The following is a 19,410-nucleotide window of genomic DNA, read 5'->3' as shown; positions in this document are numbered from 1 at the left end:
GGAGCTGTGATGATGTCTTCAGCCTTGTGAATTTCACTTTTGTCTTTCCAAAATGGTTCTGGGCATCAGATAGAGCACAGCCTTTGCATCAACTTGCTCACTGTTCCCTGTGTGCCTTCTGCACACGGAGCACAGGTTGCCAACAGGCTGCTCTCAAGTGTGCCTGCATCCTTCTGCTCCACCAATCGAGTTGAATGCTTTCCTAGAATTGCATTTGCTCCCAAACCTGTTTATGCCAGTTGAACTTGGATAATTTAATTATTACATAAATTGATGAAATATGAACATAAAAAGAAAGTTGTTTCCATAAAGACTATATTGGATGTTTCAAAAGGGAAATTGCTAGCCTGGGCAACATGGCAAGACCCAGTCTCTCCAGAAAAGAAAAAGCAAAATTAGCCAGGCATGGTGACACATACCTGTGGTCCCAGCTACTCAGGAGGCTGAGGTTGGAGGATGACTTGAGCCTATGACATCGAGATGCACTTCAGCTGAGCAACAGAGCAATTCTGTCTCCAAAATGAAAAGAAAAGAAAAGGCATATTGCTCAGTTATATGTAGGACTTGAAAGGTTAGAGGAGATTATAAAACTCTAGAGGATTTCGCTTTCAGATTGCTTTATGTTGTTAAAATTTTGCTCCATCTTAAAGAAACTGACACTAGACTTGATAATGCACTGTAGGTATGGGTGTGAAGACTCAAGTTGGAAAAGCAGAAGTGTATCAGGAAAAACTCTATTGGTCTTAGTACTTTGAATGACACTGAGGTTCACTGGCAACTTTCTGTGTAATTTTTTATAACAAAGACCTACTGTTGCAAGGATTTTACATGTAATGAGTGCCTAAGGAAGGTATGAAAAGCCCTTCCCCGGAAGTCTCCCAAAGCAGAAAAACACCCATCTGCCTGGATGACTTGGTGCATCAGTGATAGGGGAGAAATGACTGAGATAAACTGTTCGTGATATGAGAGTTTACCAAGTCAGGGTGGGGAGTGGAGGAAGAGGGGCAGGTGGACTTGGTGCCTCTGCCTCCCTTTCAAACAGAGCAGCCCTATGTTTACCGGTTTCATACATTGAGGACTTCTGGTTAAAATGTTAGTAAAAACGATTGCTCTTCTTAAAAAAGGGCTTGCAAGCCACCAAATTAGGACTTTTCTGTGTCTTTCTTTCTCCAAATCTGTATGAGATCTAAATAAGGTCTCCGTAAGTGAGACAGAAGACATATTTTTAGTGACCAAGTCATAGCTTGTATTTATTCATTTTCAACTCTTTGGAGTAATAATTGATGAAATTTATATTTACTCACACCTACCACTTGGTTGATGCCTAGAGGGGCTGTCACCTCCAAATCTCAGAAAGGCAGGCAGGAATTTTTGGCCTGCCTGCCTTTCTGAGATTGGAGGAGGGCTGGAGGGTGGGGTGAAGTTGAGAGGACCCCTTTACTAAATTGAGAAGTGGTCTGGATCTACCCTGTGTCTGAACAGGATGGAAGAAAGAGCAGGATGTTTTTATTTCTGTCTATTGCCTGAAGGCATCTCCTCTAGAAACAAAACCAGTTTGATTTTGATTAACTTTCTCTTCTTTAAATTTCCATCTTCCTTCTTTTGACTTCTTTAAGGATTATGCCAAAAGTCCTAGACTGATCATAAAGCCTCAGAACAGGAATTTCACTCATAGTTGCCCAAGAAAAGCATGTTAATACCAAAAGTAATTTCCTAGCCAGTCATTTCCTGTGTTCTCAAAAGTGTTATTTTTCTCTAAGATATGTATCTTTAGATAACAAAAACTGTTCTGCCTTCCAACCTAGGGGAGGTGATGTGGCAGGAGGCATCTTGAGGAAAGCATATGTGAAATAACATGTCAGAGAAGCCAGGAAAAGGACTGATGTCCTGCTAAGTATATGTTTGATATCCAGCCCAGGTTGGAGCGCATTTTTAGCACTGAAGAGATAAAGCACCTAAACATCTAATGCTGGCTTTTTCACTGATTTGTTCCATGACTGAGGGCAAATCTTCCAGCCTTAGTTTCCCCCCTTTGAAGAAGAATGAAGTTCACTGGCAGTTGAGAGGCACATAATGGGTATAAGACAGTTTAGAGAGAATGGAATTTTGTCTGAATGGAAAGTGCATCAGTAAGGATTTGATACAGAAATATGGCAATCCAATCTCATGGGGTGTTGAAAGCAATAACCGGTTACGAAAAAGGTCAGGTATTAATATTTGCAAAGCACTATAGACATTTCAATACCGATTCTGTAAAAACTGAGTAGAACATCTGCCTTTCAAAAATGTTTGGTAAAGCTGGCATTTGCAGGTGAAGGTTTGAGAAGTTTAAATCCTTTCGGTTCCCTGTTATTCTTTCCTGCATTCATTCTTCATCTGTAAGTGGGCAGGATGTCATGCCTGGGGCATGTCATGAGTGGCTTTTTACCTTGCCTGAACACCTGTGTATGGTTTGTTTCTCTGGAATAAGATCTTTACTTCATCCTCTTATTGGTTAAGAATTAAGATTCCTTTTTCTTTTCGTTCTTTTTTTGTTCAAAGCTCTGTAATAGGTGAGAGATGTGCTTACTTTCACATGCATGGAAAACTCACCCATAAAAATGAAGGTCTTTCACAATGCATTAGCTGGGTTTTCGCTCCAGTGCCGACCTTTGACCTCCATGCACAATGTGGTATTCAGCTGTCCTGTTCTCTGAAGTGAAAACCTTCAGAGTCCTCAACAAAGATATTTCACCAAGAGTAAGCAGTCCATGAACTAAATGACTTAAGATAAGAAGGCGGTTAATTCTGAAATAAAGATGAAGGCAAGAGGTCTATAAAAATTACAAAGCCTTCCAAGGCCGATCACTGATCCACCCCATGGTGAGGGTGACAACTCAACCTTCCTTAAGACCTGAATTAAAGAGACAAGTGAACTTTGTATTCCATGGAATTTCTAAATGGATTTCTTTGGACAAACCTGCCCAGTGTTCCTTGGTAGTATTAATAAAAAGAGTAGAGAATCTTAGTGGGGGAGGAAGCTATTCAGAATGTATGAATTAAGAGGGCCTCTTGGGAGCACTTCTTTTGAAATCCTTAACAAGCACTCTTATTCTAAGGATCTCAAGGATGTAAGCATTTATGGGCTGGTTGGCAAGAAAGAAAACTTCACAAATAACACATGGTCCCAGTCATCACCTTAGACAAAGTGCTAAGAAGGTAACGGATTACAGCTTTGCCTTTTTTTTTTTTTTTAATTGCTCTCTAGAAATGTAAAGAAAGACTTAGGCTTAGAAACAAGCTTTGGGTGTTTAATTGTAAGGTTCGTTGAGGAGAAGGAGACAGAGAGGCGAGGTAGGGAAAAGTCATAATTTGGTTTACACCAAAAAAATCATTTCTAAGGGCTGTGTTCAGAATATTTGTCTGCCAGTTGTGCAAAGACATCCAGATTTCCATGGTGTGAGGAAACTATTCTTTACTGCATCTACCTCACAGTGGTAACTTGCAAATTTTTCCCCCATGAAGCTTCATTTTTGGAGACCACTGTAATTTACATGTTGGGACCTATTATTAACTGCTAGTTTTGTGCTGTTATTGGAAATCTTTACATTAGGAAAGAATGTGGGGGTTGTTTTGAGGGGAAAGAGGGGCTCAAATTAAAGGTTACCTTGTACAGTATCTCAGCTCTGTCTGGGATCCGAGAATGAGTTGGAAACTCACATCCCCCAAGCAGAGAAAGCTTTGAAAGGAAGCTTCCCAAAGGAAACTTCCCTGAGGAAGGGCCTTCACATATCTTAGCCGTGGCTTTTCAGAGAAAAAACCATCACATAAATACGTTTAAAATGGTCTATTTTGGAGCCACTGTGGCATACATACTGCAGTTTATCCTAGGAGACAGGATTGATGAGCCCCTGTAAGAACTACGTTGCATATTTCATAAATGTAAAAAGCAGAGGCAATTGTGCCATATTAAATTTCAGCTCATAATTGGGTAACTAGAGAAGCCCCCTATTTAATTAAATTCTACTATCCACTGTATGATAGGAAAATTTGGTGACCTTATGTTTGACTGCTGTCTGGGATTGAAGAGTGGTTAAAGTTGGTATAAGAATGTGTAGTGTATCTTTCAAATGTCCTTATTAGAGAAACGGATTTGGGTAATGTTTTACCTCAATAGTGCTTCTCCAGTGATTCCTTCAAAATGACAGTGCTCAACTAAAACACCGTGTGTTTTCATTGGCCAGGATAAATGTTTTCCACAGAAATGACAGGGCTTCAGGCTCTCAAGAAGCTCTCATCATGAGAGGTCAAACAGTTTTACACACAAACAATTCCACAGCACATTCTGCATCCTCCTTGCAATTTTTAAGCTGTGCTAGGCAAACTCCGCATAGGAGGACGTTCCAGAAACACACTGGGGGTTACATAAAGGGCTGGCTTCTGTTTGGTGGGTAAATGTGCATATGATTATTGTTGTTACACAAAAGAAGGGACCAATAAAGTCCTGATGTGACTTTCCCAACTACAGAAACCCAAGAAAACTCTTTGCCAGAAGTAGATACATTGTCATTCTGCTGGCAGATGACTACCCAAAGAAGGGGAAAGTGAAGGAAAGCTGGAATCTGGGAACTTGCAGTGGGATGAAGTTGCTTTGAAGAAAGCACTTAGCAAATGTTGTTTTTCTGTATTGCCTTCTTTCCTGCCACAGACCCTAAGATTCTCTAATCACGTCTATTCTGGGGAAAATATTTTAATATAACCCCTTGATTCGTTCAACAAGTATTTATTGAGAATCTACTCTGTGTCAGACCCTTCTACCCAACCTCTTATACCATATGCAGGAAGATACTCTGCCATCATGTTTGCCAATGGGACAGGACTCCCAAGGGAATAGGTAGAAGAGGAACACCAGTAAGTCAAGAACCACATGCAATGAAAGACCAAAGTGTAAAAGGTGGGCAGAGGAAGAAGAAGGAATCTGGATAAGCAGCAACAGAAAGAGAATGCTGTCACTGAGGCTGACAGAGGGAAGAATTTCAAGGAGTGACTGACAGTGTTAAATGCAAGACAGATGTCAGAAAGGATGAAAAAGTCCTAGTTGAATTAGCAATACAGAGATCTTTGGTAACCCTTGCCAAAGAGATTTCAGTGAAGCAGTGGAAATGAAAGCCAAGTTCCAATGAGTGGGGGAGTAAATGGGAGGTAAGGTGGAGAGGCGATGAGTGTAGTAGTTGAAAGGAGAGACAGCTGGTAGCCTACAAATGCAGGCGAAAAGTTCTCTCCATGTGGCTCACGAGTGATGAGGCAGCAGGATCAAACTAGACATAACTGTCTTCTGCTCTATCTGCTTTTACCTTTTTAATCCTATGATCTATGCTAGGAAATTTTATATTTTATGTTATTTGTACCATAGGATATGATTTTATTTTGTCCTGTTATATTAACTAAACCAGGTTTTTTTTTTGAAGGAAAATTTGTATTTTAATTATTTTTATGTACAGAAAACTCAACAGTGTACATTTAACCCAGCTTAGTGGCAACCAGTTTTTAAAAATAGGGAAATAATGTGTTTCATTCAACATGTACAATGGACCTTCCCAATAAATTAGCAATAAACCCATATACATAATTTGTCTCAAACAATGGAATTATGCTACAATGTTAAAGAACATGTAATATCAGGTATAATGTTTGAAAATGCCAGTCAGGAACAGAGGAATGACTTTAGATACTTTGAGATACAACTTTAGAGAAATTAGTGCCTTTAGACATCAGTAATAAGAATTCAGAGTACAGACAACATGTTACTTAATATCTTGCCTTAAATATGCCCCAGTTGACATTTTATACACATTTCAACATTTTGCAGCAACACTAGAAAGAATCAACAAATACTCTGTTATTACTAAAATAACAATTACATATTTTGCATAAAAACATTTAAAAACTTAAGATAATAGCTTATTTCCCCAGCCTGGGCAACACATTGAGGCCCCCTCTCTAAAAAAATTTAAAAATTAGCGAGGCATGGTGGCACATGCCTGTGTTCCCAGTTACATGGGTGCCTGAGGCAAGAGGATCACTTGAGCCCAGGAGGTCAAGGCTGCAGTGAGCCATGATTACACCACTGCACTCCAGCCTGGGCAACAGACTGAGACTCTTGTCTCAAAAAAAAGAAGAAGAAAGACAAGAAGAAGAAGAGGAGGAGGAAGAAGAGGAGGAACAGGAAGAAGAGAAAGAGGAGGAGGAAGAGGAAAGATATATTTATTTTAGCTTAACTTAGTTTTTATTGTTACTTGAAAGGGCAGTAATGATTGGCTATCAACATTGGTACAGGATAGGTACTAAACTGGTTTCCATGACCGGATATAGGCTAGGAAAACTTGCATTCTTAGTTCGATTTTATTTAGAGTCTGTACGACAAGAATCATAGCAGTGTGGCTTGTGAGATTTGGCAATTAATGCACTTACACATTAGTTCCTTTATGTCTGGAAAGACCTGGAAGGTGACAGTCATTAAAATAAACCTCCTCCTTATGCCTGATGTGGAGAAGAGGCTCCTAGAAGAAAAAGCTTTAAAAAAAAGTTGTGGGCCGGGCGCGGTGGCTCACACCTGTAATCCCAGCACTTTGGGAGGCTGAGGTGGGCGGATCACAAGGTCAGGAGATGGAGACCATCCTCGTCAACATGGTGAAACCCTGTCTCTACTAAAAATACAAAAAAATTAGCTGGGCTTGGTGGTGCACGCCTGTAATCCCAGCTGCTCCGGAGGCTGAGGCAGGAGAATTGCTTGAACCAGGGAGTCAGAGATTGCAGTGAGCTGAGGTTGCGCCATCACACTCCAGCCTGGTGACTGAGTGAAACTCTGTCTCAAAAAAAAAAGTGGTGTAGGGTGGGCAGAATAGATCCAGCATGAAAAAGTTGCCACTTAACAGTTTAATTACTACTAAGGAGCAATGTTCCAAGTAACAGACTGAAAATTAGGGGAAAAAATAAACAAATATGGGCATAATGCAGAGCCTATATAAAAATATTTAAATCTTCAGTTCTCATGTGTTTTTCTAGACTTTTTGTAGTCTGTAGCACTATAATCATATTCTCAGACGTTTAAAAAGCTTAGTTCCCTGAATGCCCCATACTTCCTTGCTAATTCTGGAACAAAACCATTTTACCAACTCTTCATATTGTTTTATAGCTCCCTACAAAATAGCAACACAGGGCACGAAAAGTGTCTCAGGGTCCTCTACATTTCATAACTAAACATTTGATCTCTCTGGCCAAATAGGCTGATGATGTCCTGGGTTGCTGCCAAATAGGGAAGACTCTGCAGTCTCCTTCATAATGCCTTAAAATCCCTACTTCCTTGCTGCTTAGCTTTTTAGTCGGTATTTTGCCTTCATGTGACTCAATATGTAGAAATTCTCTGCATTTTCACCCTGAAGAAAAATTCCTTCTCCAGACCAATAGGTTTTCTTCTCCAACACATCCCACATTTTTTATACTTCCTTCTCCAGGTATCTGGAAAAGGGCAGAGAGCTAATGAGCAATTCTTTTCTCTCTTTCTTTCTTTCTCCCCACTACTTTGGCTTTCTTTGTGATTGATCGGAAAATGATTCTCTCTTAGCCCCAAAAGTTTCCTTCTGTGGTCACAATAATAGTGGCAGGTCTGGCATAGGAGTATGTTAAAGTAGGCCGTCCACAAGAGTCCTACTGTTACACGGACCTATGTGGCACTTATGCTTCTAACCATCCCACAGCGTCATAATGTTTGGACAAAGAAGCAATCCCCATTAACTCTCTGTTCAGCAGCCTGCCCCTGCAGCTTGACTTTCACGTGGTACATGCCGTTGAACATCTGAGAAAGCACTCTCTGAAGGCAAGAAGTTTTTAGAGGCTTCTTTCCGTTTCTTTCTTTTTTCTTTTTCTTTTTTCTTTCGACTGACTTGCTCTGTCACCCAGGCTAGAGTGGAGTGCAGTGGCACAATCCATAAATCATAGCTCACTGTAACCTCTTAACTTCTGGGCTCAAGCTGTCTTCCTTCCTCAGCTTCTTGAACAGCTGGGACTATAGGTGCTCGCCACCACGCCCAGCTAATTTTTTAGTAGAGATGAGGTCTCACCAAGGCTGGTCTCAAACTCCCGGCCTCAAGCGATTCTTCTGCTTTTGCTGGAATTACAGGCATGAGCCGCTGCATTCTACCTTCTTTCAGTTTCGATATTTGATATTCTGTCTTGATATAGATTGCACAGTATTATAGTTCATACTGTACACTACGTCTCCAGTGCTGTCATCAAATGACATTCCCCCAAATCAGCTGACCAGGGGCATCTGCCGTTGACCTGGGAAACTATTCTGAGTTCATTTTCATCCAGCAAGGCACCAGAAGGTGGACCCCAAAGCCTAAGCTTTGGGGCATCAGAGCATTGACGTCTTTGACTTGGAAGACTAACTCAAGCCTGAAAAGAAAGACAGGGCTGTCCAAAGCAAAAGCCCACTGTTGCTACCTGGCCAGCCTAGTTGCGGTGGAATGAGACATCATGAAGATGATGCAGCCGGTTGTGGAAAGCTGTTGGCTGCACCCACGCATAGCAACCCTCTTGGTCCATCCAACACCCTCAAGGGCCACAGGGCCTCCTGCCCCCGTCCATATGTCTCAGTATGGTGGCCCCACTTGTGGGGACTCATCCAGCAGTTTTTTTCTTGTCCTCACCATGAGGGAGTGATGTTTGGATTCTTACCCACAAGTTGCACAGACTTCCTTAACAAAGTAACGTGTTTGGGGCCAGATAGGGTCCTTGATAAGTTTTCCTAAAGAGGAAAGATGCTAGAATGGGCAGTCCAAAGAGAGTGTCTGTCCCACCACATGCGAAGTCAGTTAAATTATCAGCAGCTGCTCTTCAGCTGACACCCTGACATCAGTTTGTTTTCTTCCCATTCTACTGCAGGCATGTGATGTTGACATTTTATTTGGTGGTGATCATATTTAAGGAAGTACACTGATTTGCCTTTGGAAACTGTAGGAACCAACCTGAGCAAATATGTAAGCTTTCTGTCAAGCTACATAGCCTGTCCTACATTATTCTTTTTGCTGAAGCCCTTCAGATACTTGGAGCATGTCTCTCTTTCAAGCAAATTGTGTTTTAGTTTGCAGGCTTTTTGAGATCTAGGAACTAACCTAATTTCTTTTTCACAATTCCAAATCCCAAACGTCAGTAACTGCTGAGGCGCAGGGTAGAAGTGACGGAGCAGACACAAATTAAATTTGACCTGGAGACTACCTTTTTGTGCAAAGAGTCCCTAGGGATGCATAAGTGATCTTCACCCTCCAGTGGAACACCGTTTGGAAAGCTGCCAAATAATGCACTGCAGAAGTAATCCCATATGGTCCCCAAGTGATCTGAGTAAATGCCTAATTTAGTTTTGCTATTCTGTGACCACCCCTAACTTCATTTATCTCTCTCATGATGGAAGTATTTGTCGTACATGCAGTGGTTAAAAACAGTCTTTAGAGTCAGACAGATCTTGATATTACAATAACTTTGTTTTCTTCTTACTAGCTGTGGGCCCTTGGGCATGTAACTTTATCTGTCTTAAGTTTCAGTTCTTGTTGTAAGTAAAATGGAAGCCATATCTAACTCGCAATTAATATGAAGCTTAAATGAGTTTATACATGTATGTTAAGTGCCCAGCAAAGTGCTTGGCATATATATTTAAGTGCTGAACATATGGTAACTATTGTTATAATAATGATATCTAGTGATGTTCCCCCCAAAAAAAGATTAGATTATTTGCATTGATTAGCATACATCTGGCAGCTCCACTAGAAGTATAATGTAAAATGCATGCCCTTTTGTGTCATTATGAAAGGCAGCACATTAAAGATGCCTTTTAGGCCAGGCGCAGTGGCTCACGCCTGTAATCCCAGCACTTTGGGAGGCCAAGGCGGGCAGATCACAAGGTCAGGAGATCAAGACCATCGTGGCTAACACAGTGAAACCCAGTCGCTACTAAAAAATACAAAAAATTAGCCAGGCACGGTGGCGGGCACCTGTAGTCCCAGCTACTCAGGAGGCTGAAGCAGGACAAAGGTGTGAACTTGGGAGGTGGAGCTTGCAGTGAGTCGAGATCACGCCGCTGCACTCCAGCCTGGGTGACAGAGCGAGACTCTGTCTCTGACTCTTTTATGTTTTAAAAATAAAAATTAAAAACAAAAAGATGCCTTTCAATAGCAAGTATTTAAGAAACACCGGGTTTCCACAGTGCATTAGTTAGTGAAGAAGTAGAGAAACTGGTTTGGTTTGATGCAAGCCTAGAGGCAGATAACAAGCAAACTAGTGAGCTAGATATTGCATCAACTTCACATACTGAAGGAGGGCCATCACCCAGGCTTCAGCGTACCTAATTTTGAAAAGTGTGATGCAGAGGTCGTGAGTGTTCATTAATATCATTTGGTTACCTTCTCAAGTTCCTAAATTATTTAAGGTGGTTTTCCAGAGAGCCATGAGTCTTTTTAGTAAAACTGCAGATTTTCCTTTGATTTCATGCAGGACACTGCTGCATGCTTGTCCAGCAATGCAGAGTTTATGTTGGTTATGCTTGACTGGATGGGTATAAGTAATAGCTAATGTTGAGTTGGATCCCAGCCTGCCTGATGATTAAGTGAACAGCAACTTTCCACAGAGCAGTCTCAGACTCTTACATGGATTGCTTTGCTACAATGGAAATCTTGACAGTTGAATTCACACAGATTAAAAATTGTTCCGTAATGAAGTGTGTCCTTAAATTCTCCTACCTCCTCGGGACCATTTCTTTTGAAATAATGATATCAGGGTGCTTGTTGAGGGATTGAATAAACTCCCCCAGTAACAAATTGGTAAGTTTCCCTTGCAATACACTGAAGTTCCTTCAGATTCTGAGGTTATTGTTCTTTGTGGACAAGTAAAAAGAGAAAACTTATCATCTGGTACTCCTGCCCCTGTGGCTGCTTCTACCTATATCATTGCTATTTTTAGTTTTGAACTTAAATGAGGATAGGGCATGAAAAGGAGTTACAAAAGTTACTGGAATTGGGAAATCTAGCCAAGCCACTGAGATCAAAACTTCAAAATAATCCTACTAGGGATTGCTGAAGCTGTGTCAAAAGTTTATATAACCTGTGGTTGGGCATGGTGGTTCACACCTGTAATCCCAGCACTTTGGGAGGCCCAGGTGGGTGGATAGCTCAAGGCCAAGGGGTTCGAGACTAGCCTTGGCAACACGGTGAAACCCCTTCTCTACCAAAAATATAAAAATGAACCAGTCTCATAATCTAGCCTCTAAATAAATAAATAAATAAATAGGTTAAATTTTTTTTAAAAAGAAAATTATTTTTTAAAAGTTTATGTAACCTGGAAAACAGCCTCATCTTTTACCTTAGTAATGACTCTCCACAACCAGCCTGAAGTATTCCTTTTCCTTTGCATTTAGTGTAGGGACAAGAGTTCTTTTTGTGTGGTGACCCTGCATTTGATTTGTATTAGAGTAACATTCTTCATCCAAAGTTGTTCACTGAATTTCTCCCTGGGGACCTCAATAGGGTGTGAATTCCAGAGAGAAATGTTTGCATTCTGTGGTGAGTTGGTTTCTCAGCATTATTTCTGAAATGGAAAATAAATCAAGTAGCTTAACTTGCAACAAATACTTCAATAACAGAGTGGTTATGGTGAATCTGTGGATTTGGATGGGAGTCTCTTTATGTGCATTACAAAGGGTCCTTGTGTCACATACCTTGCCTGTATCCTGAATAGATCCTCCCACATGCTCAAGCCTCTGGACCTAGAGAGGCACTTCTCTCTAACTAACATGGCACCATGTAGTTCAGTATAGTAGTGTGCAAGCAGACAGACTTGAGGAATTAGTATCCAATATTCTTCTCTTTAGGTTTTAGTATTTGGAATTTGTATTTGTTTCTGTTTTGCTGGCAGCTTTCCTTTCTGATGTTCCCTTTTGTTTGTTTGTTTTTAGTAGATTGAATGTGGACAGCATTCGGGTAATTACAGCAGAAAAACTTGCTGTTGCCGTCTGTCTTGAGTCAGGATTTAAAGATTTTTTTTGACTGAATAAGGAGACTGTGAATAGAAAAAAGATGATCTCCTCAGCTTTTGTAGAAACACTAAAGAAGATGTTGGAAAGTGGACTTCTTATTTAATAAAGAGAAAAAGAAGGTGATAATGGAAGGCCAGGGATTCTGGAGTGAGAAAACTGAATGTGATACAAAGAAGTCAAAAAGCAGGGAGTAATGAGTTCAGAGGGAACGCCTGGCAATTCATTTGGTTTGTGGTGGGAAGCTTCATTCCGCGAAGAGAGAGTAGCTCAGTGGCTGGAGGTGTTTATAGCCAGATCAGCATTTCACACCAGCAGTCTGGCCTGGATCTTTTAGAGCTGCCAGAAACTGCTCAGAGTTGCACAGATTCCTCAGCCTAATAGTATGAATTTGGGGCCTGATTCCTGTCCCTTTTACCTCTTTCAATACTCACTTTGCGCTCACAGGGTGATCTGAGATCTGAAGATGAATGGCAACTTGTTAGTTTAATAAAGTGGACTTTTATTTGTTGCTTTATGCATCAGGAACATATACAGGCCATATACACTCCATATCACTTCTTCCAACCTGTGTAGAAGAATTTGTGCTTCTGACCAGAAATGGTTTTTGCTTTTGTCAACCCTATATAAGTCATTCTAAAAGCTACATACATGTTTGAATTCCATCCCACTTCAAGGCATTGCCTACTTTCCTACTTCCAGAATGGAGGGTTGGCAATGAGGTACAAGCAATACTAATGCTTCTTTTTTTTCTTTTTCTTCTCTTTTCTTTTCCAACCTCTTCCTTTTTTTCTGAGTCAAAACTAAATCAGAGGCCATGCTCAGTGATTCATGCCTGTAATCCCAGCACTTTGGTAAGCCAAGGCGGGAGGATAACTTCAGGACAGGAGTTCAAGACCAGCCTGGGTGACATAGTGAGACCTTGTCTCTACAAAAAAAATTTTTTTTAAATATTAGCTGGGCATGGTGGCACCCACATGTAGTCCCATCTACTCAGGAGGCTGAGGTGGGAGGATCCCTTGAGCTCTGGAGCTTGAGGCTGCAATGAGCTGTGTTCGTACCGCTTCATTCCAGCTAGGTGACAGAGTGAGACCCCGTCTCAAAGAAAACAAACAAACAAAAAACCCAAAAAACTGAATCAGTAGTAGAAAAATCTTGTTTTGACTTGAAAATTGAGCAGGTTAGATCAGAAGTAATAAAAGTGGAAATCCAAGAAGTCATTCTTAGCCCAGAATTGCTTTTTTGGCCAGGACTTGTCAGTTATGGAATTGTTATTTCTTTTCATTTTTAGGGGGCCTTTTTTTGATCTAGCCCCAGGGCTGGTGATCTCTGGCCTGCTTGGCCAAATGCAGTCCACTGCCTGTTTTCTTGTGGCCTGCAAGCTAAGAGTGGATTTCACATTTTTAAATGATTGGAAGAAACAAAAGAAGAACAATATTTTGTGACACATGAAAATTATATGAAATTCAAATTTCAGTGTCCATAAATAAAGTTCTATTGGAACACAGCTGGATTCATTTGTTTACATACTATCTATGGCTGCTTTTGTGCTACAGTGGCAGAACTGAGTAGTTATGACAGAGACTTTATGGCCTGAAAAGCCTTATAAATATTTACTATCTGGCCAACCCCTACTCAAAAGTTTGACCCTTAAGCCAAACTTTTCCTACTTTTCAGAATATTGTCAATTATCTCTTATTTCCTTATTGGTTTAGAGAAGGTGCAGAAATGCAGACACTATTCTACATTTCTTTTCAATCAGCTAGGGATTTTGGAATTGTACAGTGGACTCCTAAGGAAACACTGCAGGAAAAATATGGGTGAGACAGTGGGGAGGAAGTAGGAAGTACCTCATGAAATTTAAAATCAAATATCATTTTCATCCCTTTCCAAAAATCTTTAAAATGGGTCATCTATGTGTGTTTTAGAAAGAGCAAAAAAAAATGTTGGTTCTGAACAGAATCCTATGGACTATTCTTAGAACCTCCTTCAGGCCCCCTCCAATAAAAATACGGAAACTCAAAATAAGGTCAGTCACATCAATTGACACCTTAATTTTGTGACTTTTTAGTTTTCCTCAAGATGTTACAAGTTAAGAATCAAAATCATTTTTCTTGATGTTCAAACTTTCTAAAGAATTTGTTTAGCAGGTGTTGAGTTACCTATTTATACTTGGGGAAGTTGAGGCTGAGACAAGTACACTAACTCAACTGTAGTAATACCGACTAGTGGAGACAGAAGTACGTACTCAGTACACCAGAGCTCGCTCCAGAGGACTGCCTTTTATCCTTTGAAGGCGAATTCGATGATATCCCTGAGAATTTTTTGCTTTTCTTGAGATTCTCAGTTATCTTTCACTCTTCGAAGGATTTCAATTTCCTGACTTGGAAACATCTGAAAAAGAGAGGAAGGTGCCTTGTTTTTTCCTTCCCACTCCTCTGAAAGAAGTAGAGGAGGGCAAAGGCTTGGGGCAGACGAAAAGGGAAATCTCTGAAACTAGAGAAAACTCAAACAAATTGTGGCCAGCCGAGTCAGCATTCCTCACCCACAGTTGGTCCTAATTAAGGAGATTCCCGTTAAACAGCTCAACTTTCTGCTCTTTCTTCTTGCTCTGGCCCTGCCAGCTGACATGGCAAAGCTTTAACCCACGCCTTGGAAACTGTCTCTCATGTCTTTCCTTCTATATTCTCACTTCTCTGTCTCTCCTCTACTACCCTGCAATTACCCTTTCCCACATTAAGATCCCAATAAAATATATTGATACCTCTAATCCAATTGCATCCATTTTGTTCCACAAAGTGCTATCCAAGCTGTTTGCAGGGCTGAATACTTGTGTATCATGTCATTACAGGAGCACACATAGAGCCTGATTTCATCATAGAAAGATGGAATTTCTCCAGGATTATTTCACTGCCAAGTCCAAGCAGCGATGATAATTCCTTCCACTTTGCCTGACTCCTTGATTTTCTCAATCCATAGCTTCCACTGTGCCTAGCAGATGGATTTGGGTATTTAATTTTGCTATAATAAGCTATGATATCATGATAAAAAAAATCTGATGGCAGTAAATCTCTGAATTGAAAACTAGCCTGAATCATAGAGGTGGTCAATATCCAATGTAGTTCAATGGGGGATATTGACGTGTAGATAAAATAAGCTTATTTTCATAACTTAATGGTTGTGGTAGTCTACTCAAGCTGACATAACAAAATACCACAGGGCAGGTGGCTTAAACAATAGAAGTTTATTTTCTCACAGTTCTGAAGCCCAGCAGTGTAAAATCAAGGTGCCATCTGGGTTGGTTTCTGATGAGGCCTCTCTTCCTGGCTGTAGACAGCCACCTTCTCACTGTGTCCTCACATGGCCTTAACTCTGTGCACACACAGAAAGGGAGCTCTCTGTGTCTCCTTTTTCTTATAAGGACACCAGTCCTATCAGATCAGAGCCCCACTCTTATAACATCATTTAACCTTAATTACCTCCCTAAAGGCCCCATCTCCAAATACTGTCATTGGGGGTTACAGCTATAACACATACATTTGGGGGGAACATAATTTATTCCATAACAATGGTCTAAATTTAAGAAACTCTGTTTAACCTTAGGGCAAAAATTAAATGCCAGAATCAAGAAAGCAATGCTTAAAGCAGGGTGTTAGGAGGCAAGATGATAATTTAAAGAAAATTTTCTAAGTCATAGACACATTTGAGAATCTGAAAGTATGATCAGATACCAGAAGATTGCACATGCATAGAATTTTGTATATAACTGCAAGGACATTCGGTTCTCCAGACCGGTTACTTTTCTTTTGCCACTGGCAAGATGGCATCTGTGAAGAAGAAGCACAGAAATGCATGGCTTTATTTTGACTGAGTGGGGTTCTGCCTAGGACTGGGCCTATGGCCCTATTGCCACCATTAAAAACACTTGGACCTTTATCAGAAAGGAGAGTGAGCTAAAGTGGGTATGCTGAAAGTGGCTAGAACTTCAGCAAGGAAGCCTTGAAGTGAACTGAATTTGGAACCAAGCAGACAAGTTTTCACACTTTTCCATTATATTAAGAATCATCAAAAATAACAGAAGTCCTTTCTCTATGGGCACATTAGGGTGGCCTTTTATATTCTTGGAGGTGTCATGGCCCTGTGTTTATTTGCTTTAACTCCTTTCTAAATGCCATAGAGAATTCTGTCAGTTACTATAACTGATTGACTTAAAAGAAAAAGGCAATGGTGGAAATCTTTTATTTCAGCATCGAACAGAATGATCAAGGTACAGAAGGACATTGGAGTATAATTTTCTTGATGGGTTTGATCTTCAGGAAATATCCTTTTTGTTTGTTTGTTTTTAGACAGACTCTTGCTCTTTCACCATGTCGGAGTGCAGTGGTGTCATCTCAGCTCACTGCAACCTCCGCCTCCTGGGCTCAAGCAATTATTGTGCCTCAGCCTCCCGAGTAGCTGGGACTACAGGCACATGCCACCACGCCCAGGTAATTTTTTGTATTTTAGTAGAGACGGGGTTTCACCGTGTTGCCCAGGGTGGTCTTGAACTCCTAAGCTCAGGTGATCCACCCACCTTAGCCTCCCAAAGTGCTAGGATTACAAGCATGAGCCACCACATCCGGCCCAGAAAATATTTACAAAATTCGTGGTATTAATCTTCATAATCTTCCTAGCTGGGTTTGAGTAAGAATTCATCACCTAGGTGTTGCAACAGATACTCTAAAATGGTAGTCTCCAAAATTGTGATGACAATTTTTTCTGCTTTTTTAATAACGCCATGTAACCAGTCTGTAGGATTTAAATCTGAATTTGGGCTTCCCTAGCTATGGTCCATTCATTAAATTAGCCTCAGCATTTGAGAACTGAACAAATTAATCAGATAGTTCTGTGATTGAAACTAGAGTTTAGGAAATGTCTTTTAAAAGTTATTGAAACCATTTGTTTTCTTATGGGACTGGAATTGTATGTGCTTACTGCCAATATATCAAGGGGCCAAATAAATTTTCCTAATTGTACGTATCCTCCAATTTCATATAAGACTCTGATTACCTTGTTCTTTACAGTCCTTTCTTCTTGGTGATTTTTACCCTTGATTAAGACTTGGCAAACCCTTAACTCGAAAAAATTTACATTGGCTTCTTCTCTGCCCCACCCTCTCTTCCTCTAAATCTCTCACTCTGTGCGATTCATCCTTTCCTCCCATTGCCTGGCTTGGTTGGCCAGGTCAAGCTAGTTTGCTGTGATCGCTGCCAAACCACAGACATGTAATGAAGCAGACACTGTACTCCCCCTTGCTCTTGGAGTTCTCTAGCGCCACATGGGGCTGAGGAGTAGGAGAGGTTGCTGACTGTAAGAACTTTGGCAGTACTTGAACAGAGTATTGGTTTCTCTAGATGGTCTTGATTCATTTTCAAAACTGAGCATCACAAAATTGCCCAATTTCACTCTGACTCTTCTATTCTCTTTTTTTAAAAATCACTTATCCTCTTTAACCTCTTGAATGGTCTCCGAGGACTATGGCTCATAATTCAGTGTTTGCACCTAAAAATGTTACCACATTTGTTGCCATCAAAGGGATCAGCTGAAGTTTAACTGCAAAATGTAGCTTTTTCAGGTCATGGACCAAATGTAACTACTGTAGCAGCTAAAGAACTCCAGCTCTTTAAAGTGGACATTTCATTGACCAAAAGTTTCCTGTTTAGGACAGCGCTTTCCAACAGAAATCTACTGCAAGCCACATACTTTTTTTGTTTTGTTTTGTTTTGGTTTGGTTTTTTGTTTTTGAGACGGAGTCTCGCCATGTCGCCAGGCTGGAGTGCAGTGGCACGATCTCGGCTCACTGCAACCTCCATCTCCTGATTCAAGCAATTATCCTGCCTCAGCCTCCCAAGTAGCTGGGATTACAGGCATGCACCACCACACCCAGCTAACTTTTGTATTTTTAGTAGAGACGGGGTTTCACCATGTTAGCCAGGATGGTCTCGATCTCCTGACCTCGTGATCCACCCGCCTCGGCCTCCCAAAGCACTAGGATTACAGACGTGAGCCACCGTGCCCGAACCACATATGTATTTTAAAATGTTATAGTGGAAACATCTTAAAAAGTTAAACAAGGACCGGGCATGGTGGCTCACGCCTGTAATCCCAGCACTCTGGGGGGCTGAGGCGGGTGGATCACAAGGTCAGGAGTTTGAGACCAGCCTGGCCAACATGGTGAAACCCTGTCTCTACTAAAAATACAAAAATTAGCTGAGAGTGGTGGTGGCCACCTGTAATCCCAGCTACTCGGGAGGCTGAGGCAGGAGAATTGTTTGAACCCAGGAGGCGGAGGTTGCAGTGAGCCGAGATTACGCCATTGCACTCCAGCCTGGGTGACAGGGTGAGACTCCGTCTCAAAAAAAAATAAAAATAAAAAGTAAAACAGGTAAAATTAATTGTAATATGCCTTATTTAACCCAGTGTATTTAAAATATTATGTTAATATGTAACTAATATAGAAATTATCAAGATAATTAAGATATCTTATATTCTCCTTTTCTACTAAGTCTTTGAAACCTTACTCCACATCTCAATTGGGACTAGCCACATTTCAAGTACTCATTAGCTACATATGGCTAGTGGCTACCGTATTAACACAAATGTAGGTCACTAACATCTTAACAAAGGAGTCCACTTGCTACAGAGACCAGAGATGGAACATCACTTGCTAATTTTCTCATTAGGAATCACATCTCCATGACTATCTGAGTGACCTTTAGGGAAGTATGGATTATGAACTGAGTGGCTCACCCCAGGAATGGGTCTGAAGAAAGCATAAAAGACCAGTGCAGAATGGGATATGTTTGGAACTTTGGATTGAGGAAAGTCTAAAACATATTCCCTTGTTCAGATGTACCAAACTAGTCTTAGAGTGGGACAGGTTGTCATTTCTTCCATTTGACTTGGATTCTGTAACTTGGTCTCTCCTATTAAGAGTTTAAGTCAGCTGGGCATGGTGGCTCATGCCTGTAATCCCAGCACTTTGGGAGGCCAAGGCAGGTGGATCACCTGAGGTCAGGAGTTCGAGACCAGCCTGGCCAACATGGTGAAACCCCATCTCTACTAAAAATACAAAAACTAGCCAGGCATGGTGGCACACACCTGTAGTCCCAGCTACTCCGGAGGCTGAGGCAGGAGAATCACTTGGATGTGGGAGGCAGAGGTTGTGGTGAACCAAGATCTTGCCATTGCACTTCAGCCTGGGCAACAAGAGTGAAACTCCATCACAGAAAAAAAAAAAAAAAGAGTTTAACTCCAGGCATGGTGGCTCACACCTGTAATCCTAGCATTTTGGGAGGCCAAGGTGGGCA

The 19,410-nt window shown here is 41.0% G+C and overlaps 1 protein-coding gene and 1 long non-coding RNA gene across 7 annotated transcripts in view; one reads left to right on the top strand and one right to left on the bottom strand.

Annotated features, from left to right (window-relative positions):
* NAV1 (neuron navigator 1) overlaps positions 1-19,410 on the top strand; it is a 280,884-nt gene that overhangs the window by 208,173 nt on the left and 53,301 nt on the right. The window lies entirely within an intron of this gene.
* LOC140710260 (uncharacterized) overlaps positions 13,642-19,410 on the bottom strand; it is a 65,316-nt gene continuing 59,547 nt past the window's right edge. Inside the window, exon 3 of the long non-coding RNA XR_012091217.1 lies at positions 13,642-14,455. This is a non-coding gene — a long non-coding RNA (uncharacterized lncRNA). The remainder of the gene's footprint in view (positions 14,456-19,410) is intronic.

This window comes from Chlorocebus sabaeus, chromosome 25 (genome assembly GCF_047675955.1).
Source record: "Chlorocebus sabaeus isolate Y175 chromosome 25, mChlSab1.0.hap1, whole genome shotgun sequence".
NCBI classification, from domain to species: Eukaryota; Metazoa; Chordata; class Mammalia; order Primates; family Cercopithecidae; genus Chlorocebus; species Chlorocebus sabaeus.
The sequence above is the reverse complement of the archived record's forward strand: the minus strand, read 5'-3'. Positions and strand labels throughout refer to the sequence as shown.